Source organism: Nicotiana attenuata, chromosome 8 (assembly GCF_001879085.1).
Source record: "Nicotiana attenuata strain UT chromosome 8, NIATTr2, whole genome shotgun sequence".
Taxonomy (NCBI): domain Eukaryota; kingdom Viridiplantae; phylum Streptophyta; class Magnoliopsida; order Solanales; family Solanaceae; genus Nicotiana; species Nicotiana attenuata.
Genome location: NC_031996.1, coordinates 24,472,488 through 24,489,714, shown reverse-complemented (window position 1 = coordinate 24,489,714; position 17,227 = coordinate 24,472,488).

Below are 17,227 nucleotides of genomic sequence, written 5' to 3'. Positions count from 1 at the left end.
CGGTCCACGGAAGCAAACTTTAGAGAGATCTCAAGTGCCAAGGTTCAAGCCTGTGCGGTCCGCGGTCGTGTTTGCGCGGACCGCGCTAGATGCCTCCGCGGCCGCAGTCCATTTTGTGCGGTCCGCGGAGCCTGGGTTCAGAGAGTTGATTTTTCAGAGTCAAGAGCCTAGTGCGGCCGCACACCATTTTGTGCGGTCCGCACTGACCCCGCAGGGGCAATTTTATCTAGTTTTTCCAGCTTAGTATAAATAGAACATTTTTCCATTCTTAGGGTATCAGATATTACAATACTGTAGCTGCGCTCGTGAGACGATATTTCTCAGCCATTTTTGGCATCTTTACGTGGTTTTAACCATTGAAACCTTGTATTTACTTTAGTAATTAATTAATATGTCTCTCTTCATCTATTTCTCTGATTTTCTCTTCAAGCATGAGTAGCTAGGCCCATTAGCTAGGGTTGTGGCTCAACTCTAGTGTGGGTAATTGATGGGTGTTGTGATTTAAGGTTAGATTGACTATGGGTGTTTGTTATTTGAGTCAATTTTATGGTTTAATTTATGAATTAGTGGTTGCAAACACTAGTTTGTGCTAAGTTGACTTAGGCTCTTCTTGAGAAAGAGAACCTAAGTCTCAAAAATTGACTCAACAAGGAATTGGGATGGACTCAAGAGATTTGATAGTCCCAATTAAAGGGTTAAACCTCGAGAGAGTAATTACCCTACTTGAACCCTAGTTGCTTGGGCAAATATGCATACCTAATTGGTCTTGAGAGAGTCAGTTGCACAAAACCACTCTTTCTACCGAGAGGTGTAGAGTGGGTAGTAACGAGCAACGGTTATAACATATTTCCCCAATCACGTCAATCGTGCCTTAGATGCAATTACCCGTCAATTAGCCACCTAGGTGAAAGTCACTATCCTAGTGCCTTTTAAACCATTAGATACAACTTGTAGCAATTTACTCTTAGTTTAATTTAGTTGCAATTATAATTTGTAGTTTGATCATAGTAGAATATAAAGAAAACCCAAAAACGAATAGAAGACCAATTAAGAGCACATACTCAATCCTAAGCTAAATAGATACTCGATTCCAATCCTAGCTCTCTGTGGATTCGATCCCGACCCAAAAATCGGGTAAAAGCTATTGCGACCCTCTCGCGCTACTTATTAGTGGTGCTGAGTTGGCAGCGATCACTTTTTGGCGCCGTTGCCGGGGAGCTAACGGTTTTGGCTATCTATTTAGTTAGTTTTGTGTGTTGTTCTTCTTTCCTTCTTTGTTACTAATTTGTTTGTGGCAATACTACAGGTACCAAAATGGCTTTAAATGCAAATGACCCTCTTGGAAATGTGCTTGCAGGGGAGGAGGTTGATGAAATTGGAGACGATGAGGTGCCTCTTGTACCTCCCGGGCCACGACGAGGCCGCCAGGCCAATGTTAATGACAACGTTCCAGACCCTCCTCCGCCACCTCCAAGAGCGGGTTCCTCGGGTGCTACCAAACCAAGGCTATGCAAGTGCTATTGTCCCTCCCAGAATCCGGGCGGGCAATTTTCAGATAACCAATGTGATGTTGACTTTACTTGAGCAGCGTGGGTATTTCACGGGCGCTGCGGATCAAAATGCCTACAAACATCTCAAGGGGTTCATGGATACATGTTGGGGTAACAAGAAGACGAATGTGTCCGAGGATGCTCTTAGGTTGAGGCTTTTCCCCTTCTCACTTCGGGGGAAAGCATTGGATTGGCTAGAGAGACTCCCCAATCATTCCATCACAACTTGGGATGAGTTGGCAGATAAGTTTATTGCTAAATTTTTCTCACTCGGGAACATGGCGGCACTTCGAGATGAGATATTGGCCTTCAAGCAAGAGCCCACAGAACCTTTGCATGAGATTTGGGAGCGATATAGAATGATGGTGAAGGAATACCCCAATAATAACATGACGGAGAATATGTTGCAACAAACTTTTTACCGGGGCATCAATACTACAAATCAATGCATAGTGAATCAACTTGCTGGGGGTAATTTTATGAAATTGACGTATGATGAAGCTTGTGCCATTCTTGATGAGATGGCGGACACGTCTTCCGCATGGCAAAGTAGGGCCAATGTTCCCCAAGGTGACCCTACGGTTATTCATTTGCATAAGGAACTACATGACCATGGACAGGCTATAGCGGAGTTGACAACTACTATGAACCAATTGGCTAAGGCACAATTGCAACAAGTCCAAAATCCTCGCCAAGTGAATGCCATGGAGGGTGTGAATATGCTTGTTAACAAGAGAAGGCAACGAAGGCAACAACACCAAGGGAATTCTGAGCAATTTGATGATGATTGTGATGGGTTTCAAAAATGATGGCTATGACGAGCAAAATGATGAGGTACAATATGTAAACAATTTTCAAGGCCAATGGGGCAACTCTTCCAACCAACAACAGTGGCGACCCCAGGGTAATTGGGGCAATCTACAACAAAACAATGGTAATTGGGGAACAATAATCAAAACAACAACTGGGGCAATCAGAACAACAATCAAGGAAACCAAGGGCATTGGAGTGGTAATAATAACAATTGGGGTAACAATAACAATCAAGGCGGATGGAACAATGGGAACCAAGGAAACCGGGGGCAAGGCTTTCAAAGGCCCCCAATGTACCAACAACCAAACAATCCACCTCCTTTTCCATCCCAGGGCCCTGGTTCATCTAACAATAAAATGGGTAGAATTGAAATTATGTTCGAACAAATGATGAAAAAGAATGCGGACTCGGATGCGCAATTAGCTTCTCACAATACTTCAATTCGAAATTTGGAGGTGCAAATAGGCCAAATCTCTCAGTCATTGAATACTCGCCCGAAGGGTGCTCTACCAAGTGATACGGTAGTGAACCCAAAGGGTGGGAACAACCATGTTATGGCGGTTACAACAAGAAGTGGCAGAGGCGGTGATGTGAATGCCTCAAAACAAAAGCAAGTTGTTGATGATGATGTTGAGTTGCAAGAAGATGCGGTTCCTTTGCTAGTTGAAGATGTGGTTGATGACAATATGAACAATGAAGTGAGGATTGACATTAATGAAACCGAGGTGGAAACTCAAGAGGCCGTGAACCCGTCTAGGGAGCACGTAATTGACATGCCGGAGCCGGTTGTGCCAAAAGACAAGGCACCTTTGCCTAGGCCACCTCCTCCCTATCCTCAGAGGCTAGCCAAGCAGAAAAGTGAGAATCAATTCAAAAAGTTCATCGACATGATGAAGAGCTTATCCATCAACGTGCCTTTGGTGGAGGCTTTGGAGAAAATGCCTGGTTATGCTACCCCGATCATTACCGCACCCAATTAGAGCTTGCCTTTTGAGCTCATGTGCGACGCGAGTGATGTTGCGGTTGGGGCAGTTTTGGTCAAAGAGTGAACAGAATATATCATCCAGTGTACTATGCAAGCAAGACTATTAATGAGGCTCAAAGGAACTACACGGTGAAGGAGAAGGAATTGTTGGCTATTGTGTTCGCCATGAAAAAATTTCGGCCATATCTTATGGGAGCCAAAGTCATAGTGCACACCGACCATGCCGCTCTTAGGTATTTGATGACAAAGAAAGACTCCAAGGAAAGGTTGATGCGATGGGTGTTAATTCTTTAAGAGTTTGATTTGGAAATAGTGGACCGGAAAGGTAGTGAAAACAAGGTGGCGGATCATTTGACCCGCTTGGAGGAGGAGGGCAACAATACATTCCCCGATGAGCAACCACTTTCTGTGTCGATGTGTGATATGCCATGGTTTGCGGACATTGCTAATTTCCTTGCAACTGGCATCATCTCGTGTGAGCTCTCTTCTAACCAAAGGAAGAAGCTCAAACGGGATAGTTTGGACTTCTATTGGGACGAGCCATACTTGTTCAAGATTTGCACCGACGGAGTCATCCGGAGGTGTGTACCTGAGGAGGAGCAATTTAGCATTCTAGAGGCTTGTGATTCTCCCCCTATGGTGGCCATCATGGAGGGGTGAGGACGGCTTCAAAAGTTCTGAGTTGTGGCTTTTATTGGCCAACCTTGTTCAAAGATGCAAGTAATCTAGTAAAAAGATGTGATCAATGCCAACGAGCGGGCGAGATTTCCAAGAAAGATGAGATGCCTCTAAACACAATTCTTGAAGTTGATATCTTTGATGTATGGGGTATCGATTTTATGGGCCCTTTTGTTAGCTCGTGTGGTAACACTTACATTCTTGTAGCGGTTGATTATGTCTCAAAATGGGTCGAGGCCGTGGCCTTGCCCAACAATGAAGCTAGGAGTGTGGTGGCATTTCTGAAGAAGAGTATTTTCACAAGGTTTGGTATACCTCGGGCAATTATTAGTGATGGAGGATCGCATTTTTGTAATAGAGCTTTTGATGCCTTGGTTTTCAAGTATGGTGTCACCCACAAAGGGTCTACGCCTTATCATCCTCAAGCAAGTGGCCAGGTTGAAGTGTCTAACAGGGAGATCAAGAACATTTTGTCCAAAACTGTCAATGCCAATAGGACCGATTGGTCTAAAAAGTTAGATGATGCTCTATGGGCTTAACGGACCGCGTACAAGACCCCGAATGGTATGTCACCGTACCGGTTGGTGTTTGGGAAAGCATGTCATCTACCAATGGAGTTGGAGCATAAGGCCATGTGGGCCTTGAAGAAGTTGAATCTTGATTGGGATATAGCTGCTAATCTTCGTATTGAACAACTCAATGAACTTGATGAATTCCGGTTCCATGCCTACTCTAGTTCGTCCTTGTATAAGGACAAGATGAAGTACCTTCATGATAAATATGCTCGTGGAAAGGAGTTCAAGGTTGGTGATTTGGTTCTCTTGTTTAATTCTCGGTTACGTCTGTTTCCGGGAAAGCTTAAATCAAAATGGAGTGGACCGTTTGAAGTTGTGTTGTTGACCCCTTTTGGTGCTCTTGATTTGAAAAACAAAAATGGTGAAGTCTTTAGAGTGAATGGGCACCGCGTCAAGCATTATCTTGAGAAGTTTGATGATAGCCATGTGGTGGTTGTTGTTCATTTCAAATGATTGGAAGGTAACATGCGTCGTGCCGCGACGTTAAATCAGGCGCTTCTTGGGAGGCAACCCATGTGTTTTTCTTTGTTTGTTTTGTAGTATAGGATTGATTTTTGGGCTAACTGGTTGTGAGATATTACAGGATTGAGTTGATGCAGTGCAGGACATAATTGAAAAATTGCACAGGTCTCTGAAGTTTTCGGTGTGGCCGCACTACCATTTTGTGCGGTCCGCACTGGTAAAGGGTGACAAAAAATTGTTCTCTGAAGTTTGCCACCGCGACCGCGGTTGATTTGGTGCGGTCCGCGGTGGACCACCGCGATCGCGGTCCTTTTTGTGCGGACCGCGGTGGGTTACTGAGTTGGACTTGAACATAATAGCCCAGTGCGGACCGCCGTCCATTTTGTGCGTTCCGCACTGGTAGGTGAGAATGGGCCCCGGGACTTTTTTTCTATAAATAGTCTCTGAGGGCCTCCTTTTACCCTTTTCGAACCCTTTACTCTCACACTAAGAAAAAGCACTGTTCATAGCCTCTTCTGCTCGTAATTATCTTCTGGAATTAATTTGCTCATTTCATCTCTATATCTGGTAAGATTTCACTCAATTTTTCTTTGTTTAATTGTATAATTTCATTTTATTTTCATTTTTCTTAGATTATAGTTCTTCTTCTTCCCGTAATTAGTTCGATTTTTAGGTTAAGTTAGTTTAAATGAAATTTCTGCAACTGTCTGCAACACTGTGTTTTTGTTCTGCAATTTGTTCCGCTGCAATAACTTGAACTGCCTTGATTGATACTAACAAATACATTGAATGATGTTTGCAGACAATGGTGAGAAAAGGCTCAAAACAAACGGGAAAAGGAAAACCCTCCCGGGGAGGGAAGAAGAAGATGATAAAACTCACTCCCCAAACTTGGGAAAACATAAAAAAGACCAGAAAAATAATCAAAGCTGCAAATAGAGCTGCTTCCCATTCCTCGGGGAGTGAGTATCAACCATCAAGGGAAATTTCTCCAGGCTCCGTGCCAGAATGTGTTGAAGACTGGCCGGAGAGATTTAGGCTAAGAGACACCCCTCCACCACCAACCACCGCCCAAGCACCAGAGCATGTTCCCACTGAGTTATCTGAGGGCTCAGCAGTCGGCAGTGGCGAATACTCCACATCCCCCACAGCTTCATTATCCGGGGAGAGTGCAGATGGAGGTGAGGAGGAGGTACAAGGGAATGTGATGTCCCACATTATCTCGTTAGTGGGAGCAGAGCATGACCGGAACTACCCTTCACTAGCACCCTCACTATGTACTTTCGGGACTTGGAGGTGGACAAGAAGCCCTACGACGTCAAGGTCAAGGCGACAGCCCCGTTCTCCTGGTATAGCTTGAAGGGGAATGACAACCCCAAGGACAAGAACTACAAAGCCCCTACTTCTGCCCCAACTGGCCAGTCTGAAGAGCCTATTGTGGTAGAGGTCCCTGCTGAGCCTACCTCCATTTCTGCTGATATGCCTCCCGGACCTTCCACATCTTCAGCCATTCCTCCTGGCCCTTCCATATCAGCAGGCCCGGAGATCCCATCTAGCCGGGCCCATCCTATCACTGCCCACCGGCTGAGCCAAGCCTGCTAAGTATAAACAGTTGGATGCAGACTGCCTCGTCCAAGTTGTCCATATTGACTACTACTGTAGTGGCTCAGTCAGCTCCCCCAGCCCCACAGGTACCCCAGTCGATCGAGCATGCGCTCAAAGAGATACTTGAGAACCAAAAGAAGATCCTCGCCACTCAGGCTGCGCTCTCAAAGGCAGTGGATTCACATAGCAAGGCTCTCAAGGAGCTTGCTAAGGAGCATAGGAAGTTGCGGAAGACACGGGCCTCCAAGGAGTCCGTGAAGGAGCTGCGGGCAGATGTTGATAGATTGAAGGCAGACCGGCTGCCTTTGGACTTGTTGCTTGATGATCTAGTCCCAGCAGCTCATCCACAGCCGGAGCAGACCCAGAGGCCTCCGAAGAGGAGAAGGACGATCCCTAGAGCAGATGATGCCATCATCCAGTTGGCGGACCCACCGGAGGCTTCCTCTAGTCAGCCACAGGGTGTACCGGTTCCAGAGCCTGTCCAGGTCCTGGCCCAGATCCCAGTAGCAGCAGAGTAGACCACCAGGAACCAGTCTGAGGTTCCCGAGCACACAGAGGACCCAGGGAGCACCCATGATCCTATGCAGACGGACACGGTTTAGGGAGTCTTCTATATCTTTTTTCTATATTTTTGGTGCTTATTTAGACTAGTTGGCATTGGGGACAATGTCAGCTTTCATTTGAGGGGGTGAGCCCTACATTTTTGTGGATGACTGTATATATTGATATTTTTATGCTTTCTTGACTTTTCATATTTGGTCTGTATATAATTTGATATTATCGCACTTTTATTTCACTTTTGGTCTGTATATAAAGTTACATCATATATATATTCATCCCCCATTGTATATTCAAATCCCCTCTTGTATATATTTATTCTATTTTTCGCAAAATTTTTCGTTTTTAGTTTCTTATTTGTGATTCGTAGCTTTTTGTTTTCGGAGTTTTCAATAAGCCTTTGGTTTTCTTAATGCCACGGTTCTTTCCAAAGGTGGAGTGTTCTGTGAACCGGATGGCTCTTCCCAATGATGGATGGCGTGACAATCTTCTTAAGGGTTTGAGTCCGTTTTTCTTTTTCTTTTTGGTTTTTAGTAGTTAGTAGTTAAGGGTACCTCAAGCAAAGCTTCACTTGGACCTAGAACATTTTCCTTTGCTCCTATGGTCAAAAACAAATTGTTGTGTTTAGGATGGTGAAAGTTGTGACCTTGAGACTCTTGCGTTGGCCGATAATCATCAAGTGATTTTTCGGGACCATTGTGTGCTCAAATCGTATCTAAGGTCGTTGTGGGCCCCCGACTCTATGTCTTTAACAATCCCTTAGCTTGTGTGGTGAGTAATTGAATTGCAAGTCCAAGTCCCGATCCATTGGTCTAGAACTTGCCCTGAATGTTTGTTGAGGCGAAATCGTAGGTGAATTTTGACTTAAGACATGGTTATATGCTCTCCTTGATCCAAATGATAGTTTGAACAATTCCATAGCCTACCAATGATAAGATCCCTAGTTACCCCTTTTGAGCCTTAGACCTTTTTCTTTCAAGAACCATGATACAAGCCTATACCCGTTCTAAAAGATACCCTCTCTTGGCACCCAATCTTTCCTTTAGCACATGGAAAAAGTATAAGTTTGGGGGGAGAGACGAGGATTGCAACAAAGTGGTAAAAAGGCACAAAAATGAAGAAAATGAAAGGCAATGAAAAAGAAAGAAAGGCAAAAAGACAAAAAGAATGATCAATGTGAAAAAGAATAAAAAGGGATTAAAGAAAAGCAAAGAATGAAAGGTGTGGAAACTTGAAAAAAGGAGAAAAGGTTTGAAATGCATAAGAAAGAGTGACAATGTGTCTCTCTAACCCCTTTGAAAGAAGTGAAAATGACTCAAAGAGTCAAGTGAATTGTGCCAAATGAATCAAAAGAAGTGCTTAAGGGAAGATGGAACCCACTTGAACAAAAACATGACCACCCTGGACCAAAAGCCTTCATAATGACTCCACAAAAGTCCTATATGATCTTGAGTCGAATGAAGCTTACATTAGTGGATACTTACATAAGGGGCAAGCATATGGTACTTAGAGCCGGACTTGTGACCTTTCCTTGAGAGAGATGAGTGAATTTCCAATAACCTCGTTTTGTGTGCCAATATTCTAAAGGTGAGGTTTGCTTAGGGAGAGTTGAGGAAGTGTGAGTTTGGGTTCCACAATGACCAAAGTAATTGAAAAGAGTTCTTTGATGTGTTGAGTCAACTCTTTATGCTCTTGTGTCGCGCTTGATCCATGGTTTTTCAAAGGTTAAATATTGTTAACGACTCATGTGTGTCGAGGGCAATTGTTAGTCCCATTTCATGCTAGTTGAGGTTGCTTTAGGAAAGCTGAAAATTTCTTGGATTTTCCCTTAAGGGGTGGGTCTTATTTTGTTTGCTTGAGGACAAGTAAAAGCTTAAGTTTGGGGGAGTTGATAACTAGGGATTTTGACGTGTTTCATGCTCCTTCTTGCTTACGCTTTGATTATAAATTCTTACAAAATAGTCCAAAAAGGCTCATAAGTTGTGCTTGATTGCAGGTTTGATCAACAAAGTGACGAGATGTCAAAGAACGGCTCAAAAAGAGTGAAACCTGCACAAGTACCAAAGACAAGACAACTCAGGACAAACAGGCCTAGTGCGGCCGCACTACACTTTGTGCGGTCCGCACTAGGGAGATTCAGAGACCTGGATTTTAAGGCATCAAAGCAGTGCAGCCGTAGTAGATATTGTGCGGCCCGCACTGAAGACACCGCGGCCGCACTACCATTTTATGTGGTCCGCGGAAGCAAACTTTAGAGAGATCTCAAGTGCCAAGGTTCAAGCCTGTGCGGTCCGCGGTCGTGTTTGTGCGGACCGCGCTAGATGCCTCCGCGGCCACAATCCATTTTGTGCGGTCTGCGGAGCCTGGGTTCAGAGAGTTGATTTTTCAGAGTCAAGAGCCTAGTGCGGCCGAACACCATTTTGTGCGGTCCGCACTGACCCCGCAGGGGCAATTTTGTCTAGTTTTTCCAGCTTAGTATAAATAGAACATTTTTCCATTTTTAGGGTATCAGATATTACAATACTGTAGCTGCGCTCGTGAGACTATATTTCTCAGCCATTTTTGGCATCTTTACGTGGTTTTAACCATTGAAACCTTGTATTTACTTTAGTAATTAATTAATATGTCTTTCTCTTCATCTATTTCTCTGATTTTCTCTTCAAGCATGAGTAGCTAGGCCCATTAGCTAGGGTTGTGGCTCAACTCTAGTGTGGGTAATTGATGGGTGTTGTGATTTAAGGTTAGATTGACTATGAGTGTTTGTTATTTGAGTCAATTTTATGGTTTAATTAATGAATTAGTGGTTGCAAACACTAGTTTGTGCTAAGTTGACTTAGGCTCTTCTTGAGAAAGAGAACCTAAGTCTCAAAAATTAACTCAACAAGGAATTGGGATGGACTCAAGAGATTTGATAGTCCCAATTAAAGGGTTAAACCTCGAGAGAGTAATTACCCGACTTGAACCCTAGTTGCTTGGGCAAATATGCATACCTAATTGGTCTTGAGAGAGTCAGTTGGGCAAAACCACTCTTTCTACCGAGAGGTGTAGAGTGGGTAGTATCGAGCAACGGTTATAACATATTTCCCCAACTATGTCAATCGTGCCTTAGATGCAATTACCCGTCAATTAGCCACCTAGGTGAAAGTCACTACCCTAGTGGCTTTTAAACCATTTGATACAACTTGTATCAATTAACTCTTAGTTTAATTTAGTTGCAATTATAATTTGTAATTTGATCATAGTAGAATATAAAGAAAACCCAAAAATGAATAGAAGACCAATTAAGAGCACATATGAATCCTAAGCTAAATAGATACTCGATTCCAATCCTAGCTCTCTGTGGATTCGATCCCGACCCACAAATCGGGTAAAAGCTATTACGACCCTCTCTTGCTACTTATTTGTGGTGCTGAGTTGGCAGTGATCACTGCATTCTGGCATCAGGGCCAACATGGCCCGAGAGGTAGAGGTGGGGACTCGTTACCAGTTAGTAGTGGAGATTGCTCGGTGGATTGAGGGTTACCGTCTGAGGGGTAGGGAGCAGATGCAGCAGGATAAGAGGTCTAGGTTCTCCGGAGAGTTCAGAGGTGCCCTGGCTAAGGGCAGAGGTCAATTTTGGAGAGGACAACCCAGCAAGCCCCTATATTCAGCACCACCACCTGCTCGGGGTGCTCCAGCGCGCCCCTATTTCAAAGCCATGCCAGAGAGTTCTTATCGCCCACCAGCTATTCAGGGTTCCTCCGGTGGGTATTCAGGTCCTCAGGGTTCTTCTGGTTCTTACTTCAGCGCTATGCCAGAGAGTTCACACCGTCCACCGGCTATTTAGGCTTCTTCCAGTGGACCTATAGGCCATCAGGGTTAGCCATCAGGGCATTAGGTCGCCGCACCGCGGGGTTGTTTCGAGTGCGGGGACCTTGGTCATATGAGGAGATACTGCCCCAGACATAGGGGCAAGGCAGTACAACAGGGTCAGCAGCCTATGGTTTTAGCACCGCTGCCCCGCCACCTAGAAGTGGAGGGCAGACCGGTAGGGGCCGTCCTAGAGGTGGAGGCCAGACAGGGAGAGGTCAGCCAGCTACTACTCAGCCAGGCGGAGACCAGCCAGCCGGCGCTCCAGCCAGATTCTATGCTCTTCCAGCCAGGCCAGATGCATTGGCTTCAAATGCTGTCATCACATGTATTATTTCCGTCTGCGGTAGAGATGCTTCGGTATTATTTGGTCCAGGGTCCACCTATTCATATGTATCATCTCTGTTTGCTCGTTTCCTAGTTATTCCTCCTACACCTTTGGGCACTCCTGTTTATGTGTCCAGTTCTGTGGGCGATTCCGTGGTTGTAAACCGGATCTACCGGTCCCGTGTGGTTACATTCGATGGTTTTGAGACTAGAGAAGATCTCCTGTTGCTTGACATGATCGACTTTGAGGTCATCCTGGGCATGGATTGGTTATCTCCATATCACGCCGTTCTAGATTGCCACGCCAAGACTATTTCACTAGTGATGCCAGGGTTGCCGAGGTTGGAGTGGAAGGGTTCCACAGTTGACACCCCCCTAGTCGGGTTATTTCTTTCTTGAAGGCTCGGCATATGGTCAAGAAGGGATGTTTGGCTTACCTAGCTATGTTCGAGACACCACCGCAGAGTCTCCGACGATTGATTCAGTTCCAGTAGTTCGAGAGTTCACCGATGTGTTCCCTTCTGATCTTCCTGGCATACTACTGGATCGTGTTATCAATTTCTGTATTGATTTGGCTCCAGGCACCCAGCCTATATACATCCCACCGTACCGTATGGCTCCTAAGGAATTGAAGGAGTTGAAGGAGCAGCTTGAGGAGTTGTTAGCAAAAGGGTTTATTAGACCCAGTGTATCGTCTTGGGGTGCATGGGACTATGCGTATATGCATTGATTACCGCCAGTTGAACAAAGTCACCATCAAGAACAAGTATCTGTTGCCTCGTATCGATGACTTGTTCGACCAGTTGCAGGGTGCGAGGGTGTTTTCTAAGATATATTTGAGGTCAGGGTACCATTAGCTGAAGATTCGGGACTCGGATGTTCCGAAGACTGCATTCCGGACTAGATACGACCATTATGAGTTTTTGGTGATGTCCTTTGGCTTGACCAATGCCCCAACAACATTTATGTATTTGATGAACAGGGTGTTCAGGCCTTATATTGATTCCTTCGTCATCGTCTTCATTGACGACATCTTGATATACTCACGTAGCTTGGGGGAGCACGAGGAGCATCTGAGAGTAGTACTCCAGATCTTGCGAGAGCAGAAGCTATATGCTAAGTTCTCCAAGTGTGAGTTTTGGCTAGAGTCAGTGGCATTCTTGGGAAATATTGTGTCAGGAGAGGGTATTAAGGTAGATCCCAAGAAGATTGAGGCAGTTTAGAGTTGGCCACGCCCTACTTCAGTGACTGAGATCAGGAGTTTCCTGGGGTTAGTAGGTTATTACAGGTGATTCGTGCAGGGCTTTTCATCTATTGCATCACCTCTGACTAGATTGACCCAGAAGGGTGCTCCTTTCCATTGGTCCGATGATTGCGAGGCAAGCTTCTAGAAGCTCAAGACAGCCTTGACTACAACACCAGTTCTTGTGCTCCCTTCCGGTTCAAGGATGTATACAGTGTATTGTGACGCTTCGCGCATTGGCTTGGGTTGTGTATTGATGCAGGAGGGGAAAGTTATTGCATATGACTCCCGCCAGTTGAAGATTCATGAGAAAAATTATCATGTGCACGATCTGGAGTTGGCGGCGATTGTTCATGCCCTTAAGATATGAAGGCACTACCTGTACGGGGCTTCATGCAAGGTTTATACTGATCACCTTAGCTTGCAGCATTTGTTTAAGCAGAGGGATCTTAATTTGAGGCAGCGCAGGTGGCTTGAGTTACTGAAGGATTATGACATCACCATTCTTTATCATCCGGGCAAGGCACACGTGGTCGCGGATGCCTTAAGCAGGAAGGCAGAGAGTATGGGTAGCTTGGCATTCATTCCAGCAGAGGAGAGGCCACTAGCTTGGGTTATTCAGTCCTTGGCTAACAGACTAGTGATGTTGGACATTTCGGAGCCCAGCCGGGTTCTTGCGTGTATGGTTGCTCAGTCTTCATTATTGGGGAAGATAAAGGCCCGACAGTTTGATGATCCACATCTGGCGGTCCTCAGAGAGACGGTGCTTTATGGAGGTGCCAAGGAGGTCTCTATTGGCGAGGATGGTGTTTTGCGGCTCCAGGGTCGTCTATGTGTTCCTAATGTTGATGGTCTGAGGGAGAAGATACTAGAGGAGGCACACAGTTTGCGGTATTCTATCCACCCGGGGGCTACAAAGATGTATCGTGACTTGAGGCAGCATTATTGGTGGTGGAGGATGAAGAAAGACATAGTGGAGTATGTGGCTAGGTGGCTGAATTGCCAGCAGGTCAAGTATAAACATTAGAGGCCGGGTGGCCTACTTCAGCAGATGCCTATACCAGAGTGGAGTGGGAGCGCATTACCTTGGATTTCGTAGTTAGGTTGCCGTGGACCTTGCGGAAGTTTAATTCAGTATGGGTCATCGTTGATAGGTTGACCAAGTTATCCCACTTTATTCTAGTGGCGACTACTTATACAGCAGAGGGGTATGCTCAGGTTTATATTCGGGAGATAGTCCGGTTGCATGGTGTGCCTGTTTCCATTATATCAGACAGAGTTCCTCAGTTCACTTCCCATTTCTGGAGAGCCGTTCAGAGTGAGTTGGGGACCCGTGTGGATCTTAGCACATCATTCCATCCTTAGACCGACGGGCAGTCCGAGCGGACGATTCAGATTCTGGAGGATATGCTTAGAGCCTGTGTGATTGACTTTGGAGGGCAGTGGGACCAATTCTTGCCCTTGGCGGAGTTTGCATACAACAACATCTATCAGTCCAGTATAGAGATGGCTCCATACGAGGCTTTATATGGTCGCCGTTGTCGTTCTCCTATCGGGTGGTTCGAGCCTGGCGAGGCTAAGTTATATGGTATAAATTTGGTACAGGATGCCTTGGATAAGGTAAGGTTGATTCAGGAGAGGCTTCGCACAGCCCAGTCCAGACAGAAGAGTTACGCGGATCAGAAGGCGCGTGATGTATCATTCATGGTCGGCGAGAAGGTTCTCTTGAAAGTCTCGCCAATGAAGGGTATTATGAGGTTCGGGAAGAAGGTCAAGTTGAGCCCAAGGTTTATTGGCCCCTTTGAGGTGTTGAGACGAGTTGGGGAGATTGCCTATGAGCTTGCCTTACCCCCCAGCTTATCGGGAGTTCATCCAGTTTTTCATATATCGATGCTTCGGAAGTATCATACCGACCTATCCCATGTGTTAGACTTCAGTACTATTCAGCTGGATGAGAGTTTGAGTTATGAGGAGGAGCCAGTTGCCATCATTGATAGGCAGGATCGCCAGTTGAGGTCCAAGAGGATTTCTGTAGTGAGGGTCCAGTGGAGGGGTCAACTAGTCGAGGAGGCGAACTGGGAGTCCGAGGAGGACATGCAGAGCAGATACCCTCATTTATTCAGCACTTCAGGTACCTTTCTATGTCCGTTCGAGGACGAACGTTTGTTTAAGAGGTGGAGGATGTAATGACCCGACCGGTCGTTTGCCTTTTTAGAATCCCGTTTCCTCAAATAAAACTCTTCGTGCTCGCTTTAACTAATTTACAACCTGCGGGCATGGTTTGTTCGGGATTTAGAAGAGTTTGGATTGAAATACGCACATTTGACTCTTTAGGATTTCCTTAAAAGTCCAAGTGTGACTTTGGTCAACATTTTGGGCAAACGAGCCCGGATTTGCATTTTGATGGTTCCGGAGGGTCCGTGGGAAAATATGGGACCTGGGCGTATGCCTGGAATCGAATTCTGAGGTCCCTAGCCCGAGTAATGAATTTTTATTAGAAATTGTTAATCTGAAATATTAAGGATTTAAAGAAACTAGCCAATGATTGATTTCGTGGGTATCCGGCTCGTATGTTGGTTCCGAAGCCCGGTACAAGTCCAAAATATCATTTAAGACCTACCCGTAAAATCTGGTGTCAATCCGAGTAGCTTAAGGGCATTTTGGCCCGTTGGAGGAAAATTTAGAACTTGAAGTTCATAAGTTTGATTCATTTGGTTTTAGGGGGTGATACCTAGATTTAGCATTGTTTCGGGTGTTCCGAAGGTTCGAGTAGGTCCGTCTCATGATTTCGGACTTGTCGGTATGTTCGGACGGGGCCCGGGAGCCCGAGCATCAATCAGACGAGGCTCGAGCGAAGTGAAATTTTTTGAGAAGAGCTGAAGGTTGCTGCTTCTGTCATAAACGCACTTGCGGTTGGTGGACCGCAGGTGCGAGACCGCAGAAGCGGTCCCTTCATCGCAGAAGCGGCCCAGGACAGCCAGGCCAGGAACCGCAGAAGCGGTCCCAGCTCCTTCGCCCAAGCCGCAGAAGCGGCTCCGCAGATGCGGCCTCGCGACCGCAGAAGCGGTCCCAACTTCTTCGCCCCATTTCGCAGATGCGGTTTATTTCTCGCAGATGTGGGACCGCAGATGCGGAAGTCGCTGAAGCAGTGAGGTTCATTTAATACGGGTTCCAAACCAAATTTTGACACTTTTCACCCCTCCATTGGCGATTTTATAGCTCTTGAGAGAAATCCTTCACCAAGCATCTTGAGGTAAGTTAGTCCTGCCCATTTCCAGTTTATTACTTATGTCTTAGGTAGATTAAATACTAGTATTAAGGTGAAATCATGGGGTTAGAGCAAAAACCTAGGGTTTTAATAAAAGTTAGATTTAACCACGAAATTTGTTATGGAATAAATTAGAAATTAGATATTGTTGATCCTTAGGATGTAGAGAACAACTTCCTTCGAAAAATCTCGGAATCCGGGCATGTGGGCCCGGGGTCGGATTTTAGGAGACTTGTGTTAAGGGTTGGGAAATTTCTTAATTAGCTAGAATTCGATCTTGTGAGTCTATATTGACTAGTTCTTACTTTATTTAACTAGTTTGGGATCGTTCGGCTCCGAATTGAGGATTTGGGCTCGATCTTGGTATTGGAAGTGCACTTGGAGCGAGGTGAGTCTCCTTTCTAACCTTGTAAGAGGGAACTGTCCCCATAGGTGTAATAATTGAGCAATTTTCCACTAAATGCGGGGGCTACGTACGCACTAAGTGACGAGAGTCCGTGCTTAGCTACTATTATGCTAATTGTCCGGGTAGTCTAGGACCCACATCATGCTATACTTGTGAATATCTCGATGCTTTCTTGTTAATGCAATCACTTAGGAGATTCTTGACAACTTGGAAGGGAATAAAAATGATCATAAATACTTGGTAAGCCCTTGCATGAGTCTGTTGAATATAAATGCGCCTTCATGTGTGATCTTGATATTTCTTTATATTTGTGGATCGGGCCGATCGCCTCGGTATGAATAGATGCATCTATGGTTCTCGCCATTCGATCCTCTGGCAGTGCACATTTTATTTTTCTGTTGGATCGGGCCGTCGACCTCGGCATAATGTGCGCATGATATCTATGTGAAGTCTTATTCGTGATTTATCCTGTTCATTACTTGAAATGTCACTGGTTAACTGCTAAAATGTTCAGAACATGAATTATTACCTCTTGCTACAAGCTGTTGATAAATTTTGACTTCCGTGCTTAGCATAAATACCTTGTTATATTTTTGACCCTAGTAAGTGTCAAGTCGACCTCTCGTCTCTACTTCTTCGAGATTAGACGGGATACTTACTGGGTACATATTGTTATGTACTCATACTACACTTCTGTACTTAATTGTACAGGATCTGAGGCAGGTGTATCTGGCTATCAGTCTGGTGCGTATCCCTGAGCGGACCCGAGGCTTCTACGGTGAGCTGCTTTTCCTTCCATGCCGTTCAGCAGCCTGAAGAAGTCTTCCTTATGTATTTTGCTGTCTATTCTGTTTCGGACAGTAGGATAGTATGATCCTTTTGTATATTCTACTAGTTGCCCACAGCTT